The sequence below is a fragment of the Salvelinus alpinus genome, chromosome 15 (genome assembly GCF_045679555.1).
Source record: "Salvelinus alpinus chromosome 15, SLU_Salpinus.1, whole genome shotgun sequence".
In the NCBI taxonomy this organism is placed as follows: domain Eukaryota; kingdom Metazoa; phylum Chordata; class Actinopteri; order Salmoniformes; family Salmonidae; genus Salvelinus; species Salvelinus alpinus.
Window position 1 is genome coordinate 57,356,074 of NC_092100.1, and position 17,022 is coordinate 57,373,095.

Here is a 17,022-nt window from a genome sequence, read left to right on the forward strand (position 1 = left end):
CAGGCAGCGAACGGTTGAAAAGCATGCATTTGGTTTTACTAGCGTTTAAGAGCAGTTGGAGGCCACGGAAGGAGTGTTGTATGGCATTGAAGCTCGTTTGGAGGTTAGATAGCACAGTGTCCAAGGAAGGGCCAGAAGTATACAGAATGGTGTCGTCTGCGTAGAGGTGGATCAGGGAATCGCCCGCAGCAAGAGCAACATCATTGATATATACAGAGAAAAGAGTCGGCCCGAGAATTGAACCCTGTGGTACCCCCATAGAGACTGCCAGAGGACCGGACAACATGCCCTCCGATTTGACGCACTGAACTCTGTCTGCAAAGTAGTTGGTGAACCAGGCAAGGCAGTCATTAGAAAAACCGAGGCTACTGAGTCTGCCGATAAGAATATGGTGATTGACAGAGTCGAAAGCCTTGGCCAGGTCGATGAAGACGGCTGCACAGTACTGTCTTTTATCGATGGCGGTTATGATATCGTTTAGTACCTTGAGCGTGGCTGAGGTGCACCCGTGACCGGCTCGGAAACCGGATTGCACAGCAGAGAAGGTACGGTGGGATTCGAGATGATCAGTGATCTGTTTGTTGACTTGGCTTTCGAAGACCTTAGATAGGCAGGGCAGGATGGATATAGGTCTGTAACAGTTAGGGTCCAGGGTGTCTCCCCCTTTGAAGAGGGGGATGACCGCGGCAGCTTTCCAATCCTTGGGGATCTCGGATGATACGAAGGAGAGGTTGAACAGGCTGGTAATAGGGGGTGCGACAATGGCGGCGGACAGTTTCAGAAATAGGGGGTCCAGATTGTCAAGCCCAGCTGATTTGTATGGGTCCAGGTTTTGCAGCTCTTTCAGAACATCTGCTATCTGGATTTGGGTAAAGGAGAAGCTGGGGAGGCTTGGGCGAGGTTGGAGTCGCCAGGAGGAAGGCATGGCCAGCCGTTGAGAAATGCTTGTTGAAGTTTTCGATTATCACGGATTTATCGGTGGTGACCGTGTTACCCAGCCTCAGTGCAGTGGGCAGCTGGGAGGAGGTGCTCTTGTTCTCCATGGACTTTCCAGTATCCCAGAACTTTTTGGAGTTAGAGCTACAGGATGCAAATTTCTGCTTGAAAAAGCTGGCATTTGCTTTCCTGACTGACTGCGTGTATTGGTTCCTGACTTCCCTGAACAGTTGCATATCGCGGGGACTCTTCGATGCTATTGCAGTTCGCCACAGGATGTTTTTGTGCTGGTCGAGGGCAGTCAGGTCTGGAGTGAACCAAGGGCTATATCTGTTCTTAGTTCTGCATTTTTTGAACGGAGCATGCTTGTCTAAGATGGTGAGGAAGTAACTTTTAAAGAATGACCAGGCATCCTCAACTGACGGGATGAGGTCAATATCCTTCCAGGGTACCCGGGTCAGGTCGATTAGAAAGGCCTGCTCGCAGAAGTGTTTTAGGGAGCGTTTGACAGTGATGAGGGGTGGTCGTTTGACCGCGGACCCGTAGCGGATACAGGCAATGAGGCAGTGATCGCTGAGATCTTGATTGAAGACAGCAGAGGTGTATTTGGAGGGCAAGTTGGTCAGGATAATGTCTATTAGGGTGCCCATGTTTACGGATTTAGGGTTGTACCTGGTGGGTTCCTTGATGATTTGTGTGAGATTGAGGGCATCTAGCTTAGATTGTAGGACTGCCGGGGTGTTAAGCATATCCCAGTTTAGGTCACCTAACAGAACAAACTCTGAAGCTAGATGGGGGGCGATCAATTCACAGATGGTGTCCAGGGCACAGCTGGGAGCTGAGGGGGGTCGGTAGCAGGCGGCAACAGTGAGAGACTTATTTCTGGAGAGATTAATTTTTAAAATTAGAAGTTCGAACTGTTTGGGCATAGACCTGGAAAGTATGACAGAACTTTGCAGGCTATCTCTGCAGTAGATTGCAACTCCTCCCCCTTTGGCAGTTCTATCTTGACGGAAAGTGTTATAGTTGGGTATGGAAATCTCAGAATTTTTGGTGGCCTTCCTAAGCCAAGATTCAGACACGGCAAGGACATCAGGGTTGGCAGAGTGTGCTAAAGCGGCGAGTAAGACAAACTTAGGGAGGAGGCTTCTGATGTTGACATGCATGAGACCAAGGCTTTTTCGATCACAGAAGTCAACAAATGAGGGTGCCTGGGGACATGCAGGGCCTGGGTTTACCTCCACATCACCCAAGGAACAGAGGAGTAGTAGGATGAGGGTGCGGCTAAAGGCTATCAAAACTGGTCGCCTGGAGCGTTGGGGACAAGGAATAAAAGGAGCAGATTTATGGGCGTGGTAGAATAGATTCTGGGCATAATGTGCAGACAGGGGTATGGTGGGGCACGGGTACAGCGAAGCCAAGCCCAGGCACTGGGTGATGATAAGAGAGGTTGTATCTCTGGACATGCTGGTCACAATGGGTGAGGTCACCGCATGTGTGGGAGGTGGGACAAAGGAGGTATCAGAGGTACGGGGAGTGGAACTACGGGCTCCATTGCAAACCAAAACAATGATAACTAGCCTGAACAACAGTATACAAGGCATATTGATATTTGAGAGAGACATACAGTAAGGCATAAAGTAATTGCAGGTCTTGATTGGGAGAGCTAGCTAAAACAACAGGTGAGATAACAGCAGCTAGTCAGCTAACACAGCAACAGCAGGTAAAATGGCGATGACTAGGCAGAGAGGGTCGGATTAACTACACACAGAGCCTGAGTTAAAACACAGAGCCGACAGATAAAACACAAATAAACAGAATGGAGTACCGTGAATTAATGGACAGTCCAGCAGGCATCAGCTATGTAGCCAAGTGATCATAGTGTCCAGGGGGCAGCCGTAGATGGAGCAGGGAAGCCGCCGCTACGCTAGCACGCGGCATTTAAAGTTAGTAGCCCGGGGGTGGTCTGCTCAGACGGAGGAGGTCTGCTCAGACGGAGGCCGGTTGAGGGCACAGCGGATGGGGTATTCGTCGGCAGACCAGACGTGGTGGTGCGGCGGGGCGCCGTGTCGACAGAGAATCCAAGCCAGATGGCAAAAGAGGTATTGTAGAATGTTGTTTGCTAACTGGTGCTAGCTTTGTGGCAGTGGCGCTAGCTGCAAGCTAGCTGTGAGGATCAGAAGTAGTGGCTCAGGGATTACGGCAGAAATCCTGCGTTGTTGTGGAGAGACAGTCCGATGCTGGTAAATTGGTGAGTAATATCCAGGCTAATAACAGGGCTGGTGTCTGTGCAGAAGGTAAAAGCTGCTAGCAGTGGCTAAAAATGACTAAATAGCTTGTAGCTGATTAGCTGGTTAGTTACTGGAGGTTCCTGAATGTGTTCCAAAGTTAAAAAAGAATAGCGATTCCGTATCACATTGGGTGAGGTAGGTTACCGGAAGGTATAATCGAATTAAAAATCGAAACGAGATAGGAAAAAAAAAATATATATATACGAAAAATACGAAAAATACAAAAGTACACGAGAGGACGAAACAAAACACGCCTACACTGCTACGCCATCTTGGATCTAATTGGGGCCTTTAAGGATGGGAAAACTCCAGGGCTGGATGGCATACCAGTGGAAGTATAGAAAACTTGTTTTGATATACTCAGAGGACCATTATTAGCATGTTTTAACCACCCCTATATAAATGGTAGATTATCAGACACGCAACAAGAAGGTCTGATATCATTATTTCTGAAACAGGACCCAAATGGTATATATATAAAGATCCAGTCCATAAAAAAAATTGGAGACCTCTTACACTTCAGTGTTGATGCAAAAATCCTAGCAAAATGTTTGGCGCATAGAATTTAAAAAAAGTATTGTCAGATATTATTCATCCTAATCAGAAATCTTACATGGGCGATACATTGGAGATAATACGTATAAGACAAGTACTGGAAACAATAGAATACTATGAAATATTGGGGACAGCAGAACTGGTTTTCATAGCTGATTTTGAAAGGCTTTTGATAAAGTACGACTGGAGTTTATATATAAATGCCTAGAATATTTCAATTATAAAATGGGTTAAAGTTATGTATAGTAATCCTAGGTGTAAAATAGTAAATAATGGCTACATCTCAGAAAGTTTTAAACTATCTAGAGGAGTAAAACAAGGTTGTCCACTATCGGCATATCTATTTATTATTGCCATCGAAATGTTAGCTGTTAAAATGAGATCAAACAATAATATTAAGGGATTAGAAATCCGTGGCTTAAAAACTAAGGTGTCATTGTACACTGATGATTCATGTTTTCTTTTAAAACCACATCTAGAATCTCTCCACGGCCTCATATAGGATCTAGATACTTTTGCTATCCTCTCTGGATTAAAACCAAATTATGATAAATGTACCATATTACGTATTGGATCACTAAAAAAATTCACATTTTACATTACCATGTAGTTTACCAATTAAATGGTCTGACGGAGATGTGGACATACTCAGTATACAAATCCCAAAAGAAAGAAATGATCTCACTCCAATAAATTTTTATAGAAAGTTAGCAAAAATAGATAAGATCTTGCTACCATGGAAAGGAAAATACCTGTCTATTTGTGGAAAAATCACCCTGATTAACTCTTTAGTCATATCACAGTTTACCTATTTGCTTATGGTTTTGCCTACACCTAGTGATCCGCAAAAAAAATATTCAATTTTATTTGGAATGGCAAGCCAGACATAATTAAGAGGGCCTATTTGTATAACAAATATGAATTCAGAGGGCAGACATTTTTAAATATTAAAGCATTAGACCCTTCAGACCTTGGCATCAGTCATACAAAAGTTATACTTAAATCCAAACTGGTTCTCTAGTAAATTGGTAAGAATGTCTCATCCTATGTTCAAGAAGGGCCTTTTCCCTTTATTCAGATTACACCTGTTCACTTTGTTGTTTGAAAAGGAAATAATCTCCAAAATATCATTCTTTTTTTAAACAAGCCTTAGAAAGTTGGTTGCAATTTCAGTTTAATCCACCTGAAAAGACAGAACAAATAATACAACAAATATTGTGGTTAACCTCAAATATACTAATTGATAAAAAAAACGTATTTTTCGAAGATATATTTAAAAAAGGTATAGTTTTTGTGAATGATATCATAAATAGGACTGGTGGAGTTATGTTACACATACAGCTAACACAGACATACGGAAATGTCTGCTCGACCCAAAATTACAACCAATTAATTGCAGCATTACCACAAAAATGGAAGAGGCAGATAGAAGGGGAAAAAAGTAAGGAACTTGTATGTCGGCCCTGTATTAAAGAACATAAATGGTTAAAGAAAAGTGTGATACATAAAAACATATACCAATTTCATTTAAGGACCAAAAAACGGACAGCTGTGCCATATAGATTGCAAAGTAGTAGGGAAGAGATTTGATGTACCCATTCCATGGCACATGGTTTATGAATTGATACGCAAAACAACGCCTTATTCAAAAATGTGAATTTTTCAATTTAAATTACTATACAAAATTCTTGCAACCAATACAATGTTATACATATGGGGGATACAATCTTCCCAGCTCTGCAGATTCTGCTGTGAGGAGGCAGAGTCATTAGATCATTTATTTTGGTATTGTCCATATGCTCGTTTTTGGTCACAGGTCCAGGAATGGCTGAAGAATTGCAACATTTGCCTAGAACTAACGCTGCAGATAGCAATACTGGGTGATTTGAAAAGCCATAATCAATCAATAATATAATAATTATTTTAGCCAACATTTTAATTTTTTATTTACAATCTGTAGAAGCTATGAGAATAGAAAGGTTCAATACTTTTGTGAAGCACCACTGCACAGTTGAAAAATGTATGGCAAATAGAAATCCAAAATGGATGATGTTGAGAAATAGATGGGAGGGGTTGAATGGAGCTGAAGGGTGGGACTATTAACAAGATAACCAATGTAAAACATACAGGGTCTGTAAAATGTATACAGGTTCAGAACTTTTGTGAAATAGCAGTTACAAATAGAAATCAAACTGGACGGACATCAGAAATAGAGGAAGGAGTAAAAAACAAAATATAACTATTGTAAAATAGATTGTGTCTGTAAAATGTGTATAAAATATATAAACTGAAGGTAGAAAGCCTAAGTGTTTATTGGTTTACTCCAATTGGGGGAAGGGTTTGCGGGGAATAATAAAGGTATATTATAAAAAAGTATGTATGTCTATATAGGTATGTATATGTATATATGTGTATATGTATACATGCGTGTATGTATATGGCTTTTATTTATTTACCCCAAAAATATATGGGGGATTGGACATGATGCAGACAATTACATTGATGGAAGCAACATTCTTTCCACAATATTAAGCTGATCCACCAAAAAATATATATGTTATATTTGAGATTCTTCAAATAGCCACCCTTTGCCTTGATGACAAAGGGTGCCTTTTAAGGATCCGACGGCGAGTGCGTAATCCGCCTCTACCATCAGTCCTATTAGCCAACGTGCAATATTTGCATAATAAAATGGATGAGCTCCGATCAAGACTATCCTACAAACGGGACATTTAAAAATTTATATCTTATGTTTCACCAAGTCGTGGCTGAACGACAACATGGATAACATACAGCTGTCTGGGATTTCGGTGCGTTGCTATGATAGAACAGCTGTCTCCTGTAAGACAAGCGGTGGCAGTGTGTGTCTATTTGTAAATAACATCTGGTGCACGAAATCTAATATTAAGGAAGTCTCAAGGTTTTGCTCACCTGAGGTAGAGTATCTCATGATAAACTGTAGACCACACTATTTACCAAGAGAGTTTATCATCTATATTTTTCGTAGCCGTCTATATACCACCACAAACCAATGCTGGCACTAAGACCGCAATCAACGAGCTGCATTAGGCCATAAACAAACAAGAAAATGCTTATGCATAGGCGGCGCTCATAGTGGCCGGGGACTTTAATGCAGGGAAACTTAAATCCGTTTTTATCTCATTTCTACCAGCATTTTACATGTAAAGGTGGTCTAGAGCTTTTTTCCTCTGGTTGTACTCCACACACAGCTCTCCCTTGCCCTCCATTTGGCAAATCTGACCATAACTCTATCCTCCTGATTCCTGCTTACAAGCAAAAACTAGAGCAGGAAGTACCAGTGACACACTCAGATGACGCAGATGCTAAGCTACAGGACTGTTTTGCTAGCACAGACTGAAGCATGTTCCATGATTCTTCCGATGGCATTGGGGAATACACCATATCAGTCACTGGCTATATCAATAAGTGCATCGATGACGTTGTCCCCACAGTAACCATACGTACATACCCCAGAAGCCATGGATTATAGACAAGATTTGCACTGAGCTAAAGGGTAGAGCTGCCATTTTCAAGGAGCGGGACTAACTCGGACAATTTATAAGAAATCCCGCTATGCCCTCCGACGAACCATCAAACAGACAAAGCATCAATACAGGACTAAGATTGAATCATACTACACTGGCCCTGACACTCGTTTGATGTGTCAGGGCTTGCAAACTATTACAGACTACAAAGAGAAGCACAGCCATGACCTGCCCAGTGACACGAGCCTACCAGATGAGCTACATTACTTCTATGCTTGCTTCGAGACAAGCAACACTGAAGCATGCATGAGAGCATCAGCTGTTCTGGACGACTGTGTTATCACACTCCGTAGCCGATGTGAGTAATATCTTTAAAACAGGTCAACATTATCAGGACATGCACGTCCGAGCATGCACTGACCAACTGGCATGTGTCTTCACTGACATTTTCAACCTGTCCCTGACTGACTCTGTAATACCAACATGTTTCAAACAGACCACCATAGTCCCTGTGCCAAAGAACACCAAGTTAACCTGCCTAAATTACTACCGACCCGTAGCACTCACGTCTGTAGCCACGAAGGAATACACTGATATGGTGTATTCCCCCTACCGCATGGCAAGCGGTACCAGAGTGCCAAGTCTAGGTCCAAGAGGCTTCTAAACAGCTTCTACTACCAAGCCATAAGACTCCTGAACTGCTACAAATGGCTACCTGGACTATTTGCATTGCCCCCCCCCATTTTTACACTGCTGCTACTCTGTTTATTATCTATGCATAAGTCACTTTACGTCTACATACATGTACATATTACCTCAATTAACTTGACTAACCTGTGCCACTGCACATTGACTCTGTACCGGTACCCCCTGTATATAGCCTCGCTACTGTTATTTTATTTTAGCTCTTTAACTATTTTTTTCTTATTTTTTTCTTACTTCAGCTTATTTTTTTCTTAAAACTGCATTGTTGGTTTAGGGCTTGTAAGTAAGCATTTCCCAACTACATCTGCCTGCCATTGAACTCGAGATCCAAGTAAGGTTGAAGGTAAATAATAAAATATATATACAGTGAGGGAAAAAAGTATTTGATCCCCTGCTGATTTTGTACGTTTGCCTACTGACAAAGAAATTATCAGTCTATAATTTTAATGGTAGGTTTATTTGAACAGTGAGAGACAGAATAACAACAAAAATATCCAGAAAAACGCATGTCAAAAATGTTATAAATTGATTTGCATTTTAATGAGGGAAATAAGTATTTGACCCCCTCTCAATCAGAAAGATTTCTGTCTCCCAGGTGTCTTTCATACAGGTAACGAGCTGAGATTAGGAGCACACTCTTAAAGGGAGTGCTACTAATCTCAGTTTCTTACCTGTATAAAAGACACCTGTCCACAGAAGCAATCAATCAATCAGATTCCAAACTCTCCACCATGGCCAAGACCAAAGAGCTCTCCAAGGATGTCAGGGACAAGATTGTAGATCTACACAAGGCTGGAATGGGCTACAAGACCATTGCCAAGCAGCTTGGTGAGAAGGTGACAACAGTTTGTGCGATTATTCGCAAATGGAAGAAACACAAAAGAACTGTCAAACTCCCTTGGCCTAGGGCTCCATGCAAGATCTCACCTCATGGAGTTGCAATGATCATGAGAATGGTGAGGAATCAGCCCAGAACTACACAGGAGGATCTTGTCAATGATCTCAAGGCAGCTGGGACCATAGTCACCAAGAAAACAATTGGTAACACACTACGCCGTGAAGGACTGAAATCCTGCAGCGCCCGCAAGGTCCCCCTGCTCAAGAAAGCACATATACATGCCCGTCTGAAGTTTGCCAATGAACATCTGAATGATTCAGAGGACAACTGGGTGAACGTGTTGTGGTCAGACGAGACCAAAATGGAGTTCTTTGGCATCAACTCAACTTGCCGTGTTTGGAGGAGGAGGAATGCTGCCTATGACCCCAAGAAACCATCCCCACCGTCAAACATGGAGGTGGAAACAATATTCCTTGGTGGGTGTTTTCCTGCTAAGGGGACAGGACAACTTCACCGCATCAAAGGGACGATGGACGGGGCCATGTGCCGTCAAATCTTGGGTGAAAACCTCCTTCCCTCAGCCAGGGTATTGAAAATGGGTCGTGGATGGGTATTCCAGCATGACAATGACCCAAAACACACGGCCAAGGCAACAAAGGAGTGGCTCAAGAAAAAGCACATTAAGGTCCTGGAGTGGCCTAGCCAGTCTCCAGACCTTAATCCCATAGAAAATCTGTGGAGGGAGCTGAAGGTTCGAGTTGCCAAACGTCAGCCTCGAAACCTTAATGACTTGAAGAAGATCTGCAAAGAGGAGTGGGACAAAATCCCTCCTGAGATGTGTGCAAACCTGGTGGCCAACTACAAGAAGCATCTGACCTCTGTGATTGCCAACAAGGGTTTTGCCACCAAGTACTAAGTCATGTTTTGCAGAGGGGTCAAATACTTATTTCCCTCATTAAAATGCAAATCAATTTATAACATTTTTGACATGCGTTTTTCTGGATTTTTTTGTTGTTATTCTGTCTCTCACTGTTCAAATAAACCTACCATTAAAATTACAGACTGATCATTTCAATGTCAGTGGGCAAACGAACAAAATCAGCAGGGGATCAAATACTTTTTTCCCTCACTGTATATACACACACACACACACACACACACTTACAGTTGAAGTCTGAAGTTTATATACACCTCAGCCAAATACATTTAAACTCAGTTTTTCACAATTCCTGACATTTAATCCTAGTAAAAATTCCCTGTTTTAGGTCAGTTAGGATCACCACTTTATTTGAAGACTGTGAAAAGTCAGAATAATACTAGATAGAAGGATTTATTTCTAGTATCTAGAAATCTATCTTTCTTTCATCACATTGCCAGTGGGTCAGAAGTTTGCATGCACTCAATTAGTATTTGGTAGCATTGCCTTTAAATAGTTTAACTTGGGTCAAACGTTTCGGGTAGCCTTCCACAAGCTTCCCACAATAAGTTGGGTGAATTTTGGCCCATTCCTCCTGACAGAGCTGGTGTAACTGAGTCAGGTTTGTAGGCCCCCTTGTCCGCACAAGATTTTTCAGTTTTGCCCACACATTTTTTATAGGACTGAGGTCATGGCTTTGTGATGGCCACTCCAATGCCTTGACTTTGTTGTCCTTAAGCCATTTTGCCACAACTTTGGAAGCCATTTGCGACCAAGCTTTAACTTCCTGACTGATGTCTTCAGATGTTGCTTCAATATATACACATAATTATTTTTCCTCATGATGCCATCTATTTTGTGAACTGCACCAGACCCTCCTGCAGCAAAGCACCCCCACAACATGATGCTGCCACCCCGTGCTTCACGGTTGGGATGGTGCTCTTTGGCTTGTAAGCCTCCCCCTTTTTCCTCCAAACATAACAAATGTCATTATGGCCAAACAGTTCTATTTTTGTTTCAATCAGACCAGAGGACATTTCTCCAAAAAGTACGATCTTTGTCCCCATGTGCAGTTGCAAACCGTAGTCTGGCTTTTTTTATGGCGGATTTGGAGCAGTGGCTTCTTCCTTGCTGAGCGGCCTTTCAGGTTGTCGATATAGGACTCGTTTTACTGTGGATATAGATACTTTTATACCGGTTTCCTCCAGTGTCTTCACAAGGTCCTTTGCTGTTGTTCTGGGATTGATTTGCACTTTTTTTGTAGGTCATGTGTGAATGGTTAGTTAGAGAATGTTAATGTATTTGTTGGCCTGTTTTAGGAGGTGGCCTATGTTTATGTTTTAGATTTGAAAATGTGTTTATGTGAGTGTGTGAGCATGAAAGTGTGTGCGCTTGTGTCTGTGTGCACTTGCGTGTTGTCAGTCCACTGCTCTAGTCTGTGAACCTCTAGCCTCAGGGATGTTAGCTGAGGAAAGCCAAGGGCTTAGGCATCAGGAAATTAAACATGAAATGAAAACAAGCTCCAGTTTGAACATTCCCCCATCTCACTTTCCAATATCCCCACACCAACTTAAAAGGGAGAAGAGAGAGATGGGTGAAGGGAGGGCGGGAGAGAAAAGGACAGAGAGCGAGAAGACCAGCAGTGTGACCAAGAGGGGGTAAGCTGGTACTCTCTTGTTCCTCCTCCTCATTTGTATTGTGCTGAGGTCCTCAGATTTTAATCTCTTTGTTTTGGTCAGTAGATTCTGCACTAGTCATCTGGAGAACCCTTTGTAATCAGAGTCCCATGAGAAAACAAAATAGTACTTTGATGAACTAGGACTCAAAATAACCGAAGGAGTAACTTGACAGGCTATATGCTACAGTGCCTTCAGAAAGCATTCATACCCCTTGACTTATTCCACAATTTGTTGTGTTACAGCCTGAATTCAAAATGGATTAAAACAAACAAAAAAATCCTTACCCATCTACACACAATACCCCATAATGACAAAGTGAAACATTCACTGTCTTCATGGTCAGCAACTCCAGTGTAGATTTGGCCTTGTGTTTTAGGTTATTGTCCTGCTGAAAGGTGAATTAATCTCCTAGTGTCTGGTGGAAACCAGACTGAACCAGGTTTTCCTCTAGGATTTTGCCTGTGCTTATGTCTATTCCGTTGATTTTTTATCGTGAAAAACTCCAGCCTTTAACGATTACAAGCATACCTATAACATGATGCAGCTACCACTATGCTTGAAAAGATGGAGAGTGGTACTCAGTAATGTTTTGTATTGGATATGCCCCAAACATAACACTTTTTATTCAGGACAAAAAGTTGATTGCTTTGCTGCATTTTGTGCAGTATTACTTTAGTGCCTTGTTTCAAAACAGGATACATGTTTGGAATATTCAAATAATGATTGACATATTTTCATACATTTTATTGATTCATTTACTATTTAATCCTTCCACAAGATAAAGTCCCGACAAATCCAGGGTTGCTACTCAAGCCGGCTGGTCGTTTGTTCTATTGGTTTGGTTGCCAGAGATGCGACCCAGTCGTTCAGTCTTTTTGTTCTGCATCTATGAACATGACCCAGTCGTTCGTTCTAAATGTTCCATTGCCATACTGGGTGGCAGCGTTCTTATCCCTTGCTTGCTAGCCAACTACGGCTAATTTACAGTCACGTCAAAAAGAATAAGAGGAGCTGCATTTGCATAAGCTGTTCAAGTAACATTCATTTGGATACATCCATAACAATGAGCTAATGAAACTCGATTTCACCTGGCATAGAAAATGTGCTCTCTCGTCAGGACACTGTTGTTCAGAGGAGCTAGCCTCTGCGCTTTTAACCAATCAGCATTCAGGATTAGACCCACCCGTTGTATAAAGAGAGAGAGAGAAAGATCCAGCGACAGAGAAAGAGTAATTTCAAGAGAGATGGGCTGAAGGGAAATTGCACTTAAATTGCTGTGAAACCACATGCTGATTGGGTTGTCTTTAAAAATGTGACTAGTTGTGCCCTGTCAGAGTGATGGTATGTGTTTGAGTGCGTTTTTGTGTTGCTAGCCCATAGACCCATTTGGCCTCATCACATTGGAAAACAATCCTTTTCAATTCTAGACGACTCTATATTGTGTTACAACACCCATACTGCTGTAGGCCTACTCTCGCTCAACTCCTTTCAAGTAATTTCAAGTAATACCAAGTAATATGTTGGTGTAGTACTGTTACATTTTTTTGTGTAAATATAAACTACCAGTCAAAAGTTTTAGAACACCTACTCATTCAAGGGGTTCTTTATTTTCACTATTTTCTAAATTGTAGAATAATAGTGATAAACTATGAAATAACACATATGGAATCATGTAGTAACCAAGAAAGTGTTAAACAAATCAAAATATATTTTATATTTGAGATTCTTCAAATAGCCACCCTTTGCCTTCATGACAGCTTTGCACACTCTTGGCATTCTCTCAACCAGCTTCATGAGGTAGTCGCCTGGAATGCATTTCAATTAAAAGGTGTGCCTTGTTAAAAGTTAATTTATGGAATTTCTTTCTCTTATATATTCTAGTAGAAAATAGTACAAATAAAGAAAAACCCTTGAATGAGTAGGTGTTCTAAAACTTTTGACCTGTAGTGTTAATGTGTGAGTGAGGGAGAGTGTGAGAGAGAGTGTGTGAGAGAGAGTGTGTGAGAGAGAGTGTGTGAGAGAGAGTGTGTGAGAGAGAGCGTGTGAGAGAGAACGTGTGAGAGAGAGCGTGTGAGAGAGAGTGTGAGAGAGAGTGTGAGAGAGCGTGTGAGAGAGCGTGTGAGAGAGCGTGTGAGAGAGCGTGATGGGCCAAAGGGAAATTGCACGTAAATGCCTGTAAAACCGCATGCTGATTGGTTTGGGTCATATCCATCCCATAATCCAAGTTCAAACCCCGTGTCGGCTCTAGATTGGCCTCCCTCTTTGAAGAAATCTCTCCTTCCCCTCAAAGGATAAGATTCAGACAATAAATAAATACAGCTAAACAGAGAGAGGCCCAGTCAACCTACTCTGGTCTGGTCTTCGTCTCTCCAGTATCTTCCTCTCTCCACTATTCTTCTCCATGATTTTTCCAGAAGTTGCAAAAATCTGTATGCGTTACTGCACATCTAAACAAAGAGAGAACGTTTTGGACTAGACAGACACAGAAATGCAGAACAGAAGATGAAACAGAGGAGAGAAAAATAAAAGATACAAAAACAATATTTTAGTACAGACGTTGGCAGAAAATAGTTGTATTTTGTAGTTTATTTGAAAATACCAACTTTTCAAATACTCTATGTAGTCAAATATGGATTCAACTAAAAGGCAACTATTTTCTTTGATATTCAGATACCGGTCTCAGAAAAACAAATCATATTTGAAGGTATTTGAATACATGCAAGTTATTTGAAAACCCAAAAGAGATTTATTTGATGGCTGCCAAATATTTGATGAAAAACCACAACAGTAGGTTAAATTAATCTACACTACATATGTGATCATAAGCACATGGTTTTGAGGGCTCTTAGATATTCATCTTAATTTAGCCTATAGACTAGAATTAAATACATGCGGGACATAGAATCAGCTCAACATTAGAGTACACGACTTTTGCGGCTTCAAAATGACTAACGAATCTATTTTTATAATGAGTGACACGTACAATAACACTTGACATCAAGTTATACATGTGTAGTAACTTTAATTATTACAATAGCAACATTGTTGTTGCATAGGACTTATCTTTATAATTGCATAGTAATGGTTGTTATTATATAAGGTGAATAAGGAACAGTCCACTATTTCTCTTGTATACAGTAGTTACAAAACCTCTCGGCTCATTGCTATGCAATTAAAATGCAATTACCCAATTATTATGTAACATGCTAATAAAATGTTTCCCTACACAGACACAACAGTTTAATGTTAAGTGTTACTGAGAATGCTAACAAAATATGGCTATTAAGTGTCAAAAGGAAACTAAATATCCCAAAACTGCCATCATGAATCAACTACAGCCAAGGTAGGTTGAAAATCATGTTAGTTAGTCAAAAAATAATAATATCCCTTTAAATATAGTGTATGTTTGAAACAAGAACGCTCAGATGGAAAAAGAGGTTTGAAGTAGGTTTGCTGTCCGAAGGTTTTGCAATGTTTGCAAATGGCTCTGAATTACTCTGCAGTAGTTTTAGGTATCATAAAATTGCAGCTTTCAACCTTTTCATTTGCATGTTGAAAGAGTCATACAGTAGTTGAGCGTCACAATTTATTTATACAGAAATATAATTGGTTTGACCTGATTATGTACACCTGAGGCAATGTCCATTCAGGAGAATGGAAATGTACAAAATGTTCAGATGTATTATGTCGATCAAATCAGATGGATTGGAATAGTATAGGAGATTGTGTGCTGTATTCATTCTTTTTCCATCTTCAACATGTAGTTCCAGATACTGCCATGCCATTAGATGAAGGCAATCCAATAGTTCCAGAAAAGTAGTCACTTCCTGAGATCTGTATTACATTCTTTTTAAAGTAGTCATTATTTAGACCTGCATTCATATAGTTGTAGTCACCTCCAAAGTAACTATTTGTTCCCGCCATGGAACAATAGTTACTTTCCATAAAGCATAGTTAAAACTATAGTTATCCCAGGTCTGTTTTAGGAAAAGGGGATGGTATGAGAGAAGCAACAAAACCATCACAGTCCTAGTCTGATATGATGATCTTTCAGCTGAAGTCATGAAAATGTGTGAGTATATGTATGTCAAATACTCTCACTGACTGGGTCCCTCAGCCGTCCAGGACACCTACAACACCAGGTGTCGCAGGAAGGCCAATAAAATAAATCAGGGACCACAGCCAACCGAGAGCCATGGCCTGTTCTCCCTGCTTCAATCACTTAGACCCTGCTCACAATGTCCTACTCAACAGACCCTGCCCCCACCCCAATGGACATTGTTGCAGTTTTAAAATATATACACTACTGGTCAACAGTTTTAGAACACCTACTCATTCAAGGGTTTCTTTATTTTTACTATTTTCTACATTGTATAATAATAGTGAAGACATCAAAACTATGAAATAACACATGGTATCATGTAGTAACCAAGAAAAGTGTTAAACAAATCAAAATATATTTGAGATTTGAGATTCTTCAAATAGCCACCCTTTGCCTTCATGACAGCTTTGCACACTCTTGGCATTCTCTCAACCAGCTTCATGAGGTAGTCACCTGGAATGCATTTCAATTAGGTGTGCCTTGGTAAAAGTTCATTTGTGGAATTTCTTTCCTTCTTAGTGCATTTAGACAATCCTTTGTGTTGTGACAAGGTAGGGTGGTATACAGAAGATAGCCATATTTGGTAAAAGACCAAGTCCATATTATGGCAAGAACAGCTCAAATAAGCAAAGAGCAACACCAGTCCATCATTACCTTAAGACACGAAGGTCAGTCAATACGGAACATCTGAAGAACTTTGAACATTTCATCAAGTGCAGTTGTGAAAAACATCAAGCGCTATGATGAAACTGGCTCTCATTAGGACCGCCTCAGGAAAGGAAATCACAAAAGTTGTATTAAAAAAAGAACCGTCTTAAAAAATGAGTAGACCAATTCCCCAGCCAAGCAGATGAAGTGCATTAGCAAAAAGCTTTGTCCTTTCTTTAGAACAAAATGCAATTTGCCACTTGGCTGTCTATTATATCACCCTGTCACAGGCCCTCCCAGTCAACATCACCTCATAAGATTGCCTGCTGCAGTTGTTCGAGAGACGTCCAGTTTGTAGCCAAACATGCAGCATAGAGAAAACCAGTAAGGGGGCCCTCATTAGCGTCATGCAGACATGCCCTCGGTGTGAGCGTTCCTATGAATGGAATAGTCAGCCACATGTTGGCAAGTAACGGGCCAACAACCTTCACCTGAAAGCGGCAACAGCTTTCACAGGCTCATCATTTGTACAAATACAGAGGATAACCCACTTCATTACTTTTATACATTTCATAACCCAATTGTGAGACATACTTTATGTAGACATTATTTGTTTCTTATTTTCTACTTCTAAGATGCATATAATGTCCAGGGCATAATATAGCCTGGTGGAACCAGCCTGATCGCTGTGTTCACCATCCTATTTCACTTCACATTTTATGATATCTGAAGTGAAATAGAAAAGGTGAACACCGCGATCAGGTTGGTTCCACCAGGCTAATCATAACCACCATTAATAATGTAATCTGTGCTCTTTGCACGCACACACACACACACACACACACA

At 41.1% G+C, this 17,022-nt stretch overlaps 1 protein-coding gene across 1 annotated transcript in view; it reads left to right on the forward strand.

Moving 5' to 3' along the window:
- The window catches only part of LOC139540406 (homeobox protein aristaless-like 4), a 54,502-nt gene that overhangs the window by 21,505 nt on the left and 15,975 nt on the right, over positions 1–17,022 (forward strand). The window lies entirely within an intron of this gene.